Here is a 15,892-nt window from a genome sequence, read left to right on the forward strand (position 1 = left end):
CTATGTGTTTTGTGTTTTAATGTTTGTTTTACATTTTAACATGCATCCCCCAATTGGCCTAATAGATATGTCATTGTAGACATATTTCTTTTTTTTTTTACTTATTTATTTTTTGAGAGGGAAGGGAGGAAGATAGAGAGAGAGAGAGAGAGAGAGAAACATCAATGCGAGGTTGCTGGGGGTCATGGCCTGCAACCCAGGCATGTACCCTGACTGGGAATCGAACCTGCGACACTTTGGTTCGCAGCCCACGCTCAATCCACTGAGCTACTCCAGTCAGGGCTATATTTCTTTTTTTTATAATATATTTTATTGACTATGCTATTAGAGTTGTCCATTTTTTTCTCCCCTTTATTCCCCTCCACCATGTTACCTCCTTCCCACCAGTATTCCCCTCCCCACCCTGCACCTTAGTTCATGTTCATGGGTTGTACATATAAGTTCTTTGGCTTCTCCATTTCCTATACTATTCTTAACCTCCCCCTGTCTATTTTCTACCTACCATTTATGCTTCTTATTCCCTGTACCTTTTCCTCCCATTCTCCCCCTCCCACTCCCAGCTGATAACACTCCACGTGATCTCCATTTCTGTGATTCTGTTCCTGTTCTAGTTCTTTGCTTAGTTTGTTTTTGTTTTTCTTTTTAGGTTCAGTTGTTGATAGTTGTGAGTCTGTTGTCATTTTACTGTTCATAGTTTTGATCTTTTTCTTAGATAAGTCCCTTTAACATTTCATATAATAAGGACTTGGTGATGATGGATTCCCTTAACTTGACCTTATCTGGGAAGCACTTTATCTACCCTTCCATTCTAAATGACAGCTTTGCTGGATAGAGTCATCTTGGATGTAGGTCCTTGCCCTTCGTGACTTGGAATACTTCTTTCCAGCCCCTTCTTGCCTATAAGTTTTCTTTTGAGAAATCAGCTGATAGTCTTATAGGAACTCCTTTGTAGGTAACTGTCTCCTTTTCTCTTGCTGCTTTTAACATTCTCTCCTTATCTTTTTTCCAGATAATTGTGTTTTTTTAGTATATTTCTCCTTATCTTTAATCTTGGGTAAGTTAATGGTGATGTGCCGTGATGTGTTCCTCCTTGGGTCCAACTTCTTTGTGACTCTCTGAGCTTCCTGGACTTTCTGGAAGTCTGTTTCCTTTTACAGATTAGGGAAGTTTTCCTTCATTATTTTTTCAAATAAGTGTTCTGATTGTAGAGATATTTCTTCAATAAGACTGAGTAGATAGATGTTGTGATAGTATTTTACTAGTTACCTAGATTATCTCACCCCCTTAACTTTATTCACAGAACCCAGGTTTTATTCAGGTAGCCCTGTTCCCATTTAAAAATATTTATCTCCTCAGACTCTTGCCGCTATGGATGGCATGTGGCCAAATCTGGCCAATGAAAAGTAAGCAAAAGTCTCCTGGATAGAAATTTGGGGGAAACTATTATTTTCCTGATAATAAGGGCCAGAAAACTGGCAGATGCCTTTTTCTTTCAAGTTTTCTTGATTTCACTTCTCCACCACCACACTCCATCTTCTGCCTCGAAACTAAGTGAAATGGCTGGACAAGATAAAGACACATTGGGCCGTGAAGGTGCTAAAGGTGGTAGAGAAGGATGCAAGAGTCTGTTTTCCCGAGCAGCTGCCCTTGTGCTGCATTTCTTAATGATAGCCTCTTTATTACATGAAAAACCATTCTCAAGATTGGTTAGGCCACTGTGTTTGGACTTCTTGTATATTCAGCCAAATCCAATTCTAGTACTTTATATTTAAAATTTTCAATTTGAGCCCTAGCCAAGTGGCTCAGTTGGTTGGAGCATCATCCTGTGCACCAAAAGGTTGCTAATACTATCCACGGTCAGGGTACACACCTGGGTTGCAGGTTCGAGCCTTCATAGGGGAGCATGTGGGAGGCAACAAGCCCATGTTTCTCTCTCACACTGATGTTTCTCTCTCTCTCTCTCTCTCTCTCTCTCTCTCTCTCTCTCTCTCTCTCCCTCTCTCTCATCAATAAACATGTGCTTGGATGAGGATTGAAAAAAAAGAGCATTTAAAATTTTCAACTTGAAAAGTAGGAGTGAAAGATAAATACCATATGATATCATGCATAAGTGGAACCTAATCAACCAAACAAGCAAGGAAAACATGACCAGAGACATTGAAATAAAGAACAAACAGACAGTAACCAGAGGAGCAGGGGGACAGGGATAATGGGGGGGAGGGGAAGAGAAGGGTTGTCAAAGAACATGTATAAAGGACACAAGGACAAAGCCAAAGGTGGGTAGGAATGAGATGGGAGATGGGGATGCATGAAGCAGTAGGGAGTAGTGAGGGGAAAATGAAGACAACTGTACTTGAATGACAATTTTAAAAAGTATGTTAAGTATAAGTATACATGAAATATTACACAGGAGACATGATTATGAGATACGTATGACTGATGTCTAAGAAATACTGGACTATGCCATCAGCTCTTCAAGGACAGGGACCACGTCTACTTGTTGTAACACGTGTTCATGAGCCCAGAACTGGAACACAGTACGTGTCTGATCTGCTCCTGCTGGGTGAACCTCCCTGCCACCCCGAGCAAGGAGCCAGATTTCAAGAGAATCTATTTCCCAGGTCCCCAGATTGGTTTCTGCTATAGTAACTTGTCCTGATAGGGGAAGTAAGTCTTTTTATTTAGGAAACTCTTTCTTCAACCAAATTTGAATTCTTCCTTAAGGCTAGGTAAGGACTCCATTCACTCCTTTTTTCCTTGGGTTTTATTGAGATATAATTGACATATAGCATTGAACTAGTCCAAAGTATAAAATAAAATAATTTGATAAATGTATATATTATGAAATGACCACAGTAAGTTTGGTTAACATCCATCATCTCACACAGCTTTAATTATTTTCTTATGATGATAATTTTAAAGATCTCCCTTAGCAGTTTTTGAATATGCAATATAGTACCACTAACTATAGTTACCGTGCTGTACATTAACATCCCCATAACTTACAACTATAACTGTTTACTTTTTGACCACTTCCCTTGACCTGTCTTTATTCAAGGCAGAGAATAACTATACCCTCATTCTGAAAATCATGACCTCCAATTCAGTGCAGATTCTGAAAGAAGACTTCTTTCCTCACATTATTTCTGGGCTTACAGTGATGTTCTGGCCCTCCTGTGTGAGGACTACGTTGAGAGTCATTGGAATGAACATAATCCACCCATTGTTTGTTTTGTGGTGAGGCTGGGTTTGACCATCTTGCAATGGCATGTTGGAGCTGCCTCACAGTGGAGAGACCTGATGTGTGTATCTTTCCTCAACTTCTGGTTCAGTGATTTCACACTGTAGCCTGAAATGGGCCATGGGGGCAGTATATATATCATGGAAATAGGTAAATGCTACAAATCAGGGTTCTTCCCACCCCATCTGGTCCCAAGAACAGGTTATTAAATATTTTCCAGCACACCACTCTGCTTACCTGTCCATGCTTCCTGTCTCCAGTGATAATGATGGCCTTATATTCAGATAATAGGTTATAGTACTGAAAGTAGAACCACAAGGCCCTGGCTGGTGTGGCTCAGCACATTGAGCACAGGCCTACAAACCAAATGGTCACTGGTTCCATTCCCAGTCAGGGCACAGGCCTGGGTTGTAGGCCAAATCCCCGGGTTGGGGGTGTGCAAGAGACAGCCAATTGATGTTTCTCTCACTCATTGATGTTTCTCTCCCTCTCTTTCTCCCTCCCACCCCCTCTCTCTGGAAATGAATAAATAAAATCTTAAAAAGAAAAGAAAGAAAGAAAGAATGTGGAGCCACATAAATTATCTCACTGGACTCTCACAGCTGCCCTAAGAGGTAGACAGGGCAGTTATTCTGTGCCTCCTACATTAGTTTCCTAGTGCTACTATAACAAGTTATCACATATCTTAGTGGCTTAAAACAACACAAATCTATCTTTAATTTCTGTCAGTCAGAAATCCAAAATGGTCTTAGGGGCTAAAATCAAGGTGTTGGCTGGGTTATGCTCCTTCTGGAAGCTCTAGGGGAGAATCAGCTTCCTGCCTTATCCAGTTTATAGACAGCACCTGCATTCCTAAACTGGCAACCCCATTGCATCCTTGGAAACAGGAATCATGCCTCTCTGACCTATGCTTTGGTGGTCTTAGCTCCTCCTGTGGCTCTGACTCTCCTGCCTCTTTCTCTTACAAGGACTCTTACAACCACATTAGACCCATCTGATTAATGTAGGATAATCTACCCAACTCCAGACCCTTAATCACATCTGCAAATCCCTTTTGCCATTTAAGGTAACATATTCACGGGTTCTAAGGATCAGGATTATTTGGGGAAGGACATTATCCTGCTTACTCCCCTTTTTTAGATGAGGAAGCCAGCTCTGGGAGATAATAGTTCTGCTCAAGTGCATGAAGCTGTCAGTGGACTTGGGCCAAGAACAGTGTTCTGTCCACTGCAGTGCACAGACTCTCTTTGTAAACATTTGCCCAATAGCTGGCTCAGGAGAGGACATGCTCTGGGGCAATGGGTACAGCACATCTAAGGACAAAGCCTCTGGGAAACTGAATTTGGATATTATGAGCCCTCCCAGGCCCATTCTTCTGCTAACCAAACATTCTTAATTTTCCTTCCCAGCATCCCTGGGAGACTTGGGAGGTCAAGGTCTAGTGACCTAAAGTCCCCAAAAGCTGGATTTTCTAAGTGTCAATAGAGACATAACTGATGACTTGCCAAGACACATGGACACATTCCCTTCCACCCACTCTTTAGCCACCCATCAGCCTGATTAACCCCTTTGTTTTCTGGGGCTTAGTCTCCAGCCTCATGGCTCATCCAGCACCTCCTACTCTGTCCTCCATGGTAACCACCACCTCCCTTAGTCAGATGAAATAGCAGGTAAATAGGGGAGACTTAAAATATCAGTGCATGTTATGGACATTTGCTCCACTCAAACCTATGAGAAGGTGATGGCCTTAGGAATCCATACTGGAAGAGGCACCAGAGCACTTGCCCACCCCAGCGCTGTATGTCAAGAGAAGGCAGACTAAAAGATGTTTAATTAGGAAGCCTGTGTCCTCATTCTCATGCTCCTTCTGATTCACCGCATGACCTTCCGTGAGTCATTTCTTGTGAACCTTCATTTCCTCACCTAGATTGCTACAAGGGGCCATTCACCCCATGAGGTCCTATAACAGTGTGAGAGTCTTGCATCCAGCATCAGACTGCCTGAGTTCATAGCCCTGCTCCCACCCGCTGGTAGATAGGGATAGTGGGGCAAAATATTTAGTTTCTCCACCTCTCATTTTTCTTATAAATAAAATAGAGATGATAATGTCACCATCCTTAGGCTTATTATAACAATTAAATGACATAATATAAGTAATGCACATAGTACAGTGCCTGGCACATAGTAAGCTGTTAATGTTAATTATTGTTGCTGCCAATCACTGATTTTCAAAGTGTGGTCCCTAGATCAGCAACAGGAGCCTCACCTGGGAATTTGTTAGACGTGCAAATACTCAGGCCCATCCCAGGGCTTATGAACCAGAACCTCTGGGAGGCTGAGCCACAGAGGATTCTGATTTTGCATGTTCCAGTGTGAGAACTGCTGGTATGGGTGGTTCTAAGATCCCTTCCAGGTCTGGAATTCTATTTCCTACAAATGTACCCTTTTATCCAAAGCCCAAGGGAATCATTATTATTTGTCCATATTGTTCCACAAATATCTGTTAAATCTCTATTCATGTTGGGACCTGGGGGAAAAAAGAAAAACAAGACAGAGCTTAAGGCCTCAACTAGTTTACAGTTCATCTCACTACTCTTAACTTACAGTTTTCAGAATATGTTGTTTGTAAATTTTTCTGCAATTTTTCATGAACAGAAGAGTTTCCTTCTGTGAAAATATTTTTAAAGTGTTTTCTTATAGTTACAGTTGGAGTAAGGTATTAGTAAGTGACCTTAAAGTTTGTTCATTTTAGAACAGGATTAAATAATACCTATCTCACTGATTTGTTATGAAGATTAATATGATTAAATGTGATGACATGTATGCAATGACATAGTTTCTTACAGATATCCAGTAATGGTCACTTAGATCTTGATTTGAATTGAGTTTATAATTAAATATTGTTGATTAGTATTGATTTAACCTTGCAGTGTATATTATTAACATACAAAATAAAATGAAAATATGTCAACTCATTATATGTTGAAATCCAGGTCCTGAATTCCAAAAAAAGAGCCTACACTATGTTCTCCTTTATGGAAGTCAGGCAATGGAGACCCTCAGCAGGCTCTTTGTACTTCAGAGATAAGTCAGGGAAGTAGTTGGCGTTTATCCTAAAGGCAACATGGAGGCCAGGAATCAAAGGAAAGTTCATACTCAACTGTAGGCTTCTCAGCTGTTTATAGTAAAAACTTTGAAATCTCCTCAGAAAATTCCCTTTTGATTCTTATCTGATTAACCAGGCAGTCTGCAGATTCTAGAAGAGTTTCACCCCTTTTTCTTTGAAATCCAGGACCTGCCCTGAGCTTGAACTGGAAATGGGGCTCCTTATAATTCGCCACATTCCATTCAGCAAACATCAAAGACCTCGATGCACTGCTTTTGACTCACTCAGAGCTTGCAAACTTTGTAGACATGGGGAGAAACTTTCCACAAGTGGGGAGGACAACGACCGTCTGACCCACTGATAGGAAGCATGGTATCTGCTTCTCCTTTATCCACCAGAGCTGAGGAGAGAGTGCTTTTCTTAAAATTCTTTGGGCTGAAATTTGAAATGTTAATCAAGATCTTGCTTCTCTGGTAAGTCCCAGCCAGGGAAGAAAGGCACCTTGAGTGCTAGCTACGGATAGGGACATTCCTTCTGTTTACTGAACTATCACTTCTTTGGGTATTAGGAGTACTCCTCAGCCTTCTCTACTGTTCCCCATGCTTCTCCAGTCTCCACTTGCCCAAATCTCAGTGGCTTCTTTCTTGCCAATGAATCCAGGTAAGCTTTGGAGCTTAAGCAAGGCAATAATAGTCCCAGGTCCTGTGAAGTGAGCTAGCAAATCAAAATAAGAATGCCCTGAGGGTTTCTGTGTTAAAAGTATAGCTCTGGATAATTGCCATAAGGGACACAATACAGGATGCCTTTGTTTATTTGGGCAGATGTTTTGTCCACAAGGATGTGTTCTTCAAGGATCTGGGATTTAGCACAGTCAAACCCCAAACCATCATCATCACTCTATTTCACTGAGTGCTTGTTATGTCTGTGTCAGGCATTGTGTGGGGCCCACTTCTTACTTGACCCCATTTCAACCCTTGACACTCTACAATGTTGATTCCATCAACCCCATTTTCTAAGGGAAGGCATCAAACCTCAACCTGGTCAAATAACTTAGCTGAAGTTTCATGATTAACTCAGCAAAAGTGAGATTAGTTCCCAGGTCCACCTGAATGCCAAAACCCATAATTTTCCCTATTTTGGTTAGTGGCACAAAGACAAATCCAAGTGTTCACATCAGAACACGAAGCACTAACTCCTCCTTCTCCTTCAGCCCCAGACCTCCCATTAGAAGTCTTATGATGCCTTCTTCTTAACTTATTTATACCTGTCTCTCTTCCTTCTGCCTCTCCAACACTCTTAACACTGCACTGTCAAATTATTGCAGTTTCATCCTATCATTTTCCTGACTCCAGTTTTCATGGCTTTCCAATTCATCCTCTATGTTCCTCTCAGCCACCATTCTTTTTTAAAAATTATATTTTATTGATTAGGCTATTACGGTTGCCCCAACTTTTTCCCCTTTGCCCCCAATTACCCAGCACCCCCCCCAACACTCCTTCAGGCAATGCCCCCACCATTGTTCATAGCTGTAGGTGATGAGTGTAAGTTCTTTAGCTACTCCATTTCTGAAATTGTGCTTTACATTCCCATGGCTATTCTGTAACTACCTATTTGTACTTCTTAATCCCCTCACCTCTTCACTCATTCTCTCCTGTCATAGTGGGCTGGAGCATCTAGAGACATCTTCAGTTTACATAAGAGAGAACTGAGGCACAGAGAGTTTAAGTAAGTTGCCCTAGTTTAGACAGCTCATAAGTGGTGGAGATGAGATTTGACTCAAGTTGCCAGGTGTCAGATCCCATATTCTATCTATACAAACTTTTTGTATTCAAACAGTTAAGTATATAATTCACAGTGTATAAAACATAAATATGAACTAGTGATTTTAAGGATATTATTGTTTAGAATGAGGATAAGTAAATAATGAGTTCATTTAAAGAAAATAATAGGAGAGTGGCCTCTAAAAGAACAAAAATCAGGAATACTAATGACTAATTAATGGTCATCTTTATGAAATATGTAATTAGCTATGATAAAAGTTAAGAGGCCCATAATTTACATTCCTGGGACAGATAGCTGGTGAGATGCACTGTGATGCCAGGTTTACTTGACTCATTGAGAATTTATTGACTATTTAAAGTGTACCCTTAGGAACTCTCATTCCATTGTCAGTATCCTTTAGATGTTGGACCTTTGCCCTGAACACTTCCACCTTATCCTCCCACTTCCATTTCCTTTCACTACTGAAAACCTAACTTTCCCTTTAACCAACTTTTCACCCTCTCAGTAGAGTTTGCACCCTTCCTCATTTTTCCTATATCTCAAAGTCAAAGGAGCATATTCTCCTTACCCTCTACTCCATTTGCTTCCAGATCGTCTTTGCACTACTTTTTACCTCCTAAACTCAAAAATGTCTCCGGTTTTGAAATCCATGTCTGATTATCATCTTCTCTTCATCTTTGCCCTGCTATTTACCAACTCCCAAGTTACATATCCACGTGCAGAAGACTCTAGACACAACATATTTGAGTGTGATAGCCTTTGCCTTCTTGAAAAATGTCATTTGTTCTTTGCTGGTTTTGTGTTCCTCTACCAAATAGGTGGGATTTCTTCAAGGTCCCCCTATGTGCAGCCCTTAGGTCTTTTTCCTTTCACTTCTGTCCCTGGTAACTGCCACACCTTCAACCAATATCTCTTTTCATAGATTGTGCTTCCACTTCTGGGAATTTATCACTGACCATACAACCTTATGATGAACTAGCTGTGTGTTAATAATCTTTTTATTTCTCCTACTTCCCAATAAGGGCTGCGGGCACTGTTGTCAACCAAATTAAACTTGACTGACTATTCTTAATCTTGCAATTATGTAAGCACATGATAAATATGACATGTCTTTGTCCTTGAAGACAATGATTTTTAAAATGAGAGTCTCTGATGCTACCAACTAAGCTATCGAAAGGTAAACAACCATATAATTTCACTCATATATGGGATATAAAAAAACTTAAAGCAACAAGTGAACAAACAAGAAAAACAAACAAAAACTCATAGAGATAGACAACAGTGTGATGGTTACCAGAGAGAAGGAGAGTATTAAAGGGTAAAGGGGGTCAAATATATGAGGATGAAAGAAGATCCAACTTTGGGTGGTGTACACACAATGCAATATACAGATGATGTATCATAGAATTGTACACTTGAAACCTATATAATTTTATTAACTGATGTCACCCCAATAAATTTAATTAAAAAATAAAATGAGAATGAAAAATATTAGAATTTGCCAGTCATCTTTAATCTCTCAAAATATTTCCACTATTATTAACATGCTTTACATATTCTAAATTTTAAAAATCATTACCAGATTGGTTCAGTATATAAATGAATACCCTACAAACCAACTTCTGAATCAAAGTGAGACAACCCACTCAACTTTTTAAACTCAAAGCACTCAAGTGCAACTCGTTAATGAGGTTAACTATTCACACATATCTCTCTTTTCTGAAGAACAACCTAGAAAATTATTAAGCCAAGGCAAAACAGAAAAGTGACAATGAAATTTGGGGTTTCTAAGGACTGAAACCAAAAGAATAAGTCATATTCTTAAATTCTATGTGTCTGATAATCATTTGGATATGGCTAATTTGAAGAGGGCAAGGACAATAGCTAGACTGATGGATGGATTTATTATGTTGTCAGCAGATGGACTTCCAAAAACTTTCAAATATTCTTGTAATTAGGGAAAATAGAATCAACTCAAACTCTATTTAATTTGTACAATGGAAAACTTCAGTTTTAAAATACTTTAGAATTTCTATTAACTATTCAATATTTTTCATAATCCTTTTGTAACAGAATCTGGAGTTATTGTTACCTCTCCCCTCCTTAAGCCCTACCTTTTAAACACAAAGCACAGAGGTAGCCAACTCATCCCTAGGTCACAAAATACACGGTCTGTCCAAAAGGTATCCAGCCATGTACTATGAAAAGTAGAAACATTTATTGAAGAAGATATGAAATACAAGAAACATAGTACATAGGACAATGATGTCTCAATCCCCTTCGAAGGAAGCACCTTGAGACCTCACACAGTTCTCCCAGTAACTGTCAGCTGCCCTGTCATATTTTCCTGAATCTCGACAGTCTGAAATCTCTTCCCTTTCAAAGGAGATTTTAGTTTTGAGTAAAGCCAGAATTCTCAGGGTACCAAATCTGGGCTGTAATGGGGCTGAGATCACCTGGGCGATTTGATATTTTACAAAAAACTCTGCATGACACGTGGTGATGCATGAGCAGGCGCGTTGTTATGATGATGTTGCCAACCACCAGTTGCCCACAGCTGCAGCCTTCTGAATCATCTGAGCAGTTTCCACAGAGGAATGTTCAAGCTTAACATAAAATTTGATGCAGATTCATAGCTCTACTCACTCAGTCATTTTGAATGTGATGGCCATACAGCACACATGCTCACTCAACAGCATCTACCCCCACTAACTAGCACAGTGAAGTTGTCATTGTTCATGCATGCACATTCCATTCCTCTCTCCTTGACTGCCAGTTTACACTGGTGTCATTCAAATCATTTTCATTATATTAACAATGGTTGGAGTTTTTCTGCACGGACCTCCTAGAATTGGTATTAAAGTACAATGCTCCATTTCTTGAAAAACCAAAACTGTGCCAGTGTGGTACAGTTGGTTGTAGCATCGCCCCATAAACTGAAAAGTTGTGGGTTTCATTCCTATTTAGGGCACATGCCTGGGTTGCAAGTTGGGTCCCCAGGGGGCTGTACTCTAAAGACAACTGATTGACATTTCTCTCCCACATCGATATTTATCTCTCTCTTGCTGTCTCTCTCCCTACCCCTCTCTCTCAGGTGAGGATTAAAAAACAATCCTCTGAAGCAACTAGGGCTAAATGTTAAAATCTGACAAATTGGATGGATTCTTTTTTATTGGTGTGCACTGTTTCATGTCTTTATTATTTTCTCTTTTTAATTATATTTAATTGATCATGCTATTACAGTTTTCCAAATTTTTTACTCTTTGCCCCCCTCCACTCATCATCTCCCATACCCTCAAGCAATTCCCACGCCTTTGTTCATGTCCATGGGTCATGCATTTAAGTTCTTTGGCTACTCCATTTCCTATACTATACTTTATATCCCCATGGCTATTCTGTAACTACATATTTGTATTTCTTAATCCCCTCACCTCTTCACCCATTCCTCCAAATCTCCCTCTCATCTGGCAACCAACAAAATGCTCTCCGTATCCATGATTCTGTCTCTGTTCTTGTTTTCTTAGTTTGTTTTTTAAATTCAATTGTTTATATGTATATATTTATTGCCATTTTATTATTCATAGTTTTGATATTCTTCTTTTTCTTAAGTAAGTCCCTTTAACATTTCATATCGTATTGGTTTGGTGGTGATGAACTCCTTTAGTTTTTTTCTTGCCCAGGAAGCCCTTTACCTACCTTTTGATTCTAAATGATGGTTTGTGGGTAGAGCAATCTTGGCTGTAGGTCCCTGCTTTTCATGACTTTGAATATTTCTTGCCAGTCCCATCTAGCCCGCAAAGATGCTTTTCAGAAATCAGCTGACAGTCTTATGGGAAATCCCCTGTGGGTAACTAACTTCTTTGCTCTTGCTGCATTTAAGATTCTCTCTTTGTCTTTATTTTTGGCATTTTAATTATGATGTGTCTTGGAGTGGGCCTCTTTGCATCCATCTTGTTTGCGATTCTCTGTGCTTCCTGGACTTGCATGTCTATTTCCTTCACAAAATTAGGGAGGTTTTCTGTCATTATTTTTTCAAATAGATTTCCAGTTTCTTGTTCTTTCTCATCTCTGGCACTCCTATGATGTAAATGTTGGACCTATTAAAGTTGTCCCAGAGGCTACTTACACTATCCTTGGTTTTGATTTTGTCTTGTTTTGTTTGGATTCTTTTTTCTTCTTATTGTCCTGATTGGTTGTTTTCTTTTCCCCCTTATGTTCTGAATCACTGATTTGATTCTCAGCTTCATGCACTCTACTCTTATTTCCCTGTAACTTGTTCTTTATTTCAATTAGTGTATGCTTCATTTCTGACTGGACCTTTTTTATGCTCTTGAGGTGCTCACTAAGTTCCTTGAGCATCCTTATAACCAGTGTTTTGAACTCTGCATCTGATAGATTACATATCTACATTTTTTAATATATTTTATTGATTATGCTATTACAGTTGTCCCATTTTCCCCCTTCATTCCCCTCCACCCTGTATACCCTCTTCCACCCATATCCCCCCCCTTTAGTCATGTCCATGTGTCATACTTATAAGTTCTTTAGCTTCTACATTTCCCACACTATTCTTACCCTCCCCCTATCTATTTTCAACCTACAATCTATGCTACTTATTCTCTGTACCTTTTCCCCCTCTCTCCTCCTCCCACTCCCCTGTTGCTAACCCTCCATGTGATCTCCCTTTCTGTGGTTCTGTTCCTGTTCTAGTTGTTTGCTTAGTTTCTTTTGGTTTTGCTTTAGGTTTGGTTGTTAATAATTGTGAGTTTGCTGTTCTTTTACTATACATGTTTCTTCTTTATCTTCTTTTCTTAGATAAGTCCCTTTAACATTTCTCAAAATAAGGGCTTGGTGATGATGAACTCTTTGAACTTGACCTTATCTGAGAAGCACTTTATCTGCCCTTCCATTCTAAATGAAAGCTTTGCTGGATAGAGTAATCTGGGATATAGGTCCTTGTCTTTTCATGAGTTGGAATATTTCTTTCCAGCCCCTTCTTGCCTGTAAGGTCTCTTTGGAGAAATCAGCTGACAGTCTGATGGGAACTCCTTTGTAAGTTACTGTCCCCTTATCTCTTGCTGCTTCTAGGACTCTCTCCTTCATTTTCACCTTGGCTAATGTAATTATGATGTGCCTTGTTGTGTTTCTTCTTGGGCCCAACTTCTTTGGGGCTCTCTGAGCTTCCTGGACCTCCTTGGAAGTCTATTTCCTTTGCCAGAATGGGGAAGTTCTCCTTTATTATTTGTTCAAATACGTGTTCAATCTGTTGCTTTTCCTCTTCCCCTTCTGGTACCCCTATAATTCAGATGTTGGAATGTTTAAAGATGTCCTGGAGGTTCCTAAGCTTCTCCTCATTTTTTTGAATTCTTATTTCTTCATTCTTTCCTGTTTGGTTGTTTTTTTCTTCCTTCTGGTCCACTCTATTGTTTTGAGTCCCAGTTTCCTTCCCATCACTATTGGTTCTCTATGCATCTTCCTTCATCTCTTTCATGGTAACCTGCATTTTTTCATGTAATTTGAGCCCAAAATCAACCAATTCTGTGAGCTTCCTGATCACCAGTGTTTTGAACTTTGCATCTGATAGATTGGCTATCTTTTGGTCGCTCAAAAGGATGAGCCCTGGGGCATTGATCTGTTTTTCTGTTTGAGACTTGTCTCTCTCTCTCTCTCTCTCTCTTTTTTTTTATTTGGTCTGGTCGCTCCTGTTATGGTGAGGGGTGGAGCCTTAGGTGCTCACTGGGGCTGGGCACCACAGTCGCTAGATTGTGATGTTGTATGTGGGGGCGGGGGCGGGAGGGAGCAATGGCAGTAGCTCTGCTCTCCTGGGACCTCAGTTTCTTCCCTGGGATCCTGGGCTGTGTGTTCTACCCTGGTCCACAATCGCTGCCTCACTGGGTCCACCAGCTGCCGCTCGCGTACTCAGGGTCCACCGGCTGCAATCCTGCATGCCGCTGTGATCCTGCGCACCCCTGATGCCTTATGCGCCCACTGCTCTCTGCTCTCCATGCCACCACCCATGCTGCAACCCGCGCCAGCTGCTCCTCTCCACCTCTCCTACAAGTCTGGATGAACGGGTCTACTTCAACTTCTTGGCTGTCTGACTTCCATACAGATAAATTCTCTATCAGTTCTGGGTGTTATTCTGCCTCTAAATTGTTATTCTAATCTTGGTTGTGCGTGGAGGTACAGTGCATCCATCTACGTCTCCATCTTGCCCAAGACTACTTATCTACATTTTGTATGCTCTTTTTCTGGAGTTGTGATCTGGTCTTTTGTTTGGGCCATGTTTCTTTGTCTCCTCATTTTGGCAGCCTCCCTGTGTTTGTTTCTATGTTTTAAATAGAGCTGCTTTGACTCCTCTTGGTAGTACAGCCTAATATAGTAGGTATCCTGTAGGGTCCAGTGGCACCACCTCCCCTATCACCCAAGCTAGGTACTTGAGGTTCACCCTTTGTGTGAGTTGAGTCCACCCCCATCTTGTAGTTGAAACTTGATTGCTGTTGGCAGGCAAATGGGAGATATTTACCCAGGCCAGTCAGCTGCAAGGACTGGCTGTGACCACTGACCACAAACCTCCACACTCCTTGGAGGATCAGCTGTGCAGGGGTAAGGTGGTGATGTTCTGATATGGTCTATAGCTGTCCATGGGGTGCACAGACCCTGGGATTTCCCAGGTGGTACAAGCCAAGGTCAGCCCCGACCTGTGTTATGCCCAGGGCCACCCTGCATGAGTTACAAAGCAATCTGAGATGGTTGCTACTTGTGCTGGACTTGAAGATTCCCAGGTAAAGCCAAGCTGTGAACCTAGGCAGGCTGTTGCTGGTGCAGGGCCACGGCCACTTAGCAAGAGGTACAGGGGCTGTGGTCTCACTGAAGGCAGCTGTTGCTTAGTTGAGAGAATCTAGGAAGTCATGAAGCATGAGCCAAAACCAGCCATTCATATGGAAAAACCACTGTTAACAGCTTGGGTGGGCCTATAAGTTAGATGAGGCAAAGCCTCAGGGGATCTCCAGGGTGGGGCAAAGAGTGTGAGCAAGGTGGATGGAGTCTCAGATATAGCACCTACCTGCCAGCTCTGTGGCTTTGTGATGGAAGGGTTCAGAAAAGGAACAATGGCCTCTGCCTGCCTTCCTGTGTGGGAGACAGGTGTTCCCCAGCTCTCACCTTGATGCCAGACACTTCAGTTTCCCTGTATGCCACTAGTGTCTTTCAAGCTGCTACCCTAGTGCTGGAGCTCAGAGGTAGTGAGTCTAAGCCCACTTGTGGATTCTTTAAGAGAAACTGCTTGGGACTCCAGGAGTTTCTTCTACTGACTCAATCCCCACTGATTTTTGCAGCCAGAATTTATGGGGAATTTTGTTCCTGACATTGGAACTTTGGGCTAGGATGTGTGGTGTGGGGCTAGGACTCCTTGCTCCTGAATTATCCCTCTCAAATTTGTATCCACCACTTGTGGGTATGGGACCAGTCTGATCAGCATCTGCACATCTGCACCCCTCCTACCTGTCTGGATGGATGTGGTTTCTTTAATTCCATAGTTGTCATACTTCCATTCAACTTGTTTTCCGATGGTTCTGAGTGAGAGTTGTTCTGTCTTTTAGTTGCAATCTTGATGCGGTTATGTGAGGAGGCAAGCCATGTTTACCTATACCTCCATCATTACAGGAAGTGATTTCATTTCATGTCTCTAAAATGAGAGGAAAAATATCCATGCACTGCAAAATCATTGGAGAACTAAATAACTGAAAGAATTTTCTGTACTG

The 15,892-nt window shown here is 41.1% G+C and overlaps 1 long non-coding RNA gene across 2 annotated transcripts in view; it reads left to right on the forward strand.

The window, feature by feature from the left end:
• The window catches only part of LOC123821383, a 39,401-nt gene that overhangs the window by 8,242 nt on the left and 15,267 nt on the right, over nt 1–15,892 (forward strand). The window lies entirely within an intron of this gene.

Source organism: Phyllostomus hastatus, unplaced genomic scaffold (assembly GCF_019186645.2).
Source record: "Phyllostomus hastatus isolate PE091 unplaced genomic scaffold, TTU_PhHast_1.1 phas_contig_40, whole genome shotgun sequence".
Taxonomy (NCBI): Eukaryota; Metazoa; Chordata; class Mammalia; order Chiroptera; family Phyllostomidae; genus Phyllostomus; species Phyllostomus hastatus.